The following is a 2,371-nucleotide window of genomic DNA, read 5'->3' on the forward strand; positions in this document are numbered from 1 at the left end:
TCCTCCTTCCTCCTTCCTCCCTCTCAACCCTTCCTCCCCATTCCCTCCCTCCCTCCCCTTCCGCCGCGCCCTCCGCCTCCCCACTGTCCTAGCACCCACGGCGACGACACGAGGCCTCGCACCCCCGCACCGCGGCATCCTCATCGTCTCTGCTCCGGCTTCGGGCCTCCTCCCCTCTCCAGATGGAGCGCTGCCGGACCTCTGCCAGGCCGCCGCAGCCGCAGCCCGCTCCCGCCCCGGCCCCAACCCCAGGTGCGGCGCCAATCCAGCCGCCAACTCACTAGCCTGCTCACGCACGCGCCGCGCCGCCCTCTCTAGCTAGATGAAGCACACATTTGTCTCAGCTCATGTCTCTAGCCTGATATCTTCTGCTTTGCAAAGAAAAATGAGAGGATATTACAGAGGCGACAGAACATTTACATGTGCATGGGTCGAATCACCTAACAGAGACAGAGACATATGACCTTGACATGGTTACTGATATGATAATTGGTCCTGGCATATGACCTTGACCTTGACATTGTGCATTAGCTCTAAATTTCTCTCTTTCACGGTGAGACAAGGGACCGGTTTGCATCCACACTAGCTTGGAATATATTTTTGCTGTTGATGAGCTGAACAATGACAGACACACTTGATTGCACATTTTGTTCGTGGAAAATGAAGTATTGATTGCACATTTTGGCGTTGAGAACTTGGGATGGATGTTCAATAGTTTGTTAGTAGCTTGTCGGAAGTGATTCATCTAGGTGAAGATCTCTCTATTTTACTTGAAGCAGTAAGATCTATTAGATTTCACAATCCAGTGCAACAACTGTAAACTGAGCCTAAGGCCACCTAACAAAAATTTGGTTATCTTCATTTGCGCTAACCAGTTTTTTTGGCTACTGTTCTATAGTAGGAGTAGATTACAGTTTGTCTGAGCACAGCACGGTTCAGGAACAGAGATAGAAAAATGTTCGACTTTCTTTTGATTGGAGATCTTTTTTTCTTTCTGTTTTTAGACACAACGTAGATGCATGCTTTATCATTTTGGATTTTCTTAGCCTCCCATTTGATATGTTCTACAATTTGTTTTATTTTTAGGTGTTTTTTTCTGTTTCTGGAGACGCTGTCATTTGCAAACAATACTAAAATCCATGAGCTGAGACAAATGTGTGCTTCATCTGTTAAGGGTTGAAGGCCAAATTCCACCCCCGCCACCGCTGATGCTGATGCTAAGCTACTGCCGCTGCATTTTTCTGCTAATTGTTGTCGCTTGTAGTAGTTGCGTTGGTGTTGCTGCCGCATACAGGCCGGCCCTTAGGTTAGTTAGCTATAGTTTAGGATAATTGGCTTAGGTGGTTAGGCTAATTAGTGGTTATTAGATTTAGTGTTAATGACATGTGGACCAATGTGCCGATCACTGCTTTATGGTCAATTTGCATATAAACATATCCACTCAGGCCCCAGAAGCATTACATGGCCATTGATGCAGTAGCACTAGCTTGCACTGTAGTAGCTTGACTTAATGATTTGGAGTACCATAGTGATGCTTGCTTAAAACTGAAGTAGCAGCAATTGGTAGCGATAGCTAGCTTGACTGGATTATGTGCTTAATTCACTGAATTTGGTTGGTGAAGATGAATTAGCAGCTCCCCCATGTAGCTAGAATTGGCATGATTTCTATGGAGAATGACCAATTAAGCTTCTTACCCCTAAAAAAAATCAGCTTCTTTAAAACTGACAGCAGGTTCCTAACATGTTTCACTTTTTCTAGTTAGTTTCTTCCAGCTATAGGTTAGTTTACAGCTAGAATTATATATTTCAACCATTTATATGTTTAGTTTCCAGCTATAGGTTAGTTTACATCTACTTGCTGCTAATACAACATAATATTTGATATGAGCAGGGTGAACAACCTTCAGGTCCCGGGAATCTACTCAAGGCTCCAGACACTTCTTGTCTCACTTCTTTTATCATCGGTATAATATTCATATTGAGGAGTTTCTATAAGTTCATTGTTCTTACCTGCAAATTTAAAATGAAATCACAATCAATCCATATTAAGTGCTCATCCTAGTGGCAGGCAAAATAATTAGGGGAGTGTGTCATTCTTGCTATGGTCATGTAAGAGAAATGCTCTGCCTTGCTAATTTTACCATGAGATTTGGGGTAATCAGCTAGTTCTGGTCAAAGCAAGTGGTTTTCCTGAGCTATGCCTTGGTTAGAAAATGATGCATGATGGGCATCATGCATGTTATCATGCATGTTTTATGATCTGTTGTAAGTGTACTAATTGGTCTCTTCTGCTGCTTATCAGAGATGGCGGGAAGCAGCCACCGCCGCTCTGCGACACCGTAGTACGAGTTGGATGCTTCCGAGTTCTTCA

This window comes from Triticum dicoccoides, chromosome 4A (assembly GCF_002162155.2).
Source record: "Triticum dicoccoides isolate Atlit2015 ecotype Zavitan chromosome 4A, WEW_v2.0, whole genome shotgun sequence".
Lineage (NCBI taxonomy): Eukaryota > Viridiplantae > Streptophyta > Magnoliopsida > Poales > Poaceae > Triticum > Triticum dicoccoides.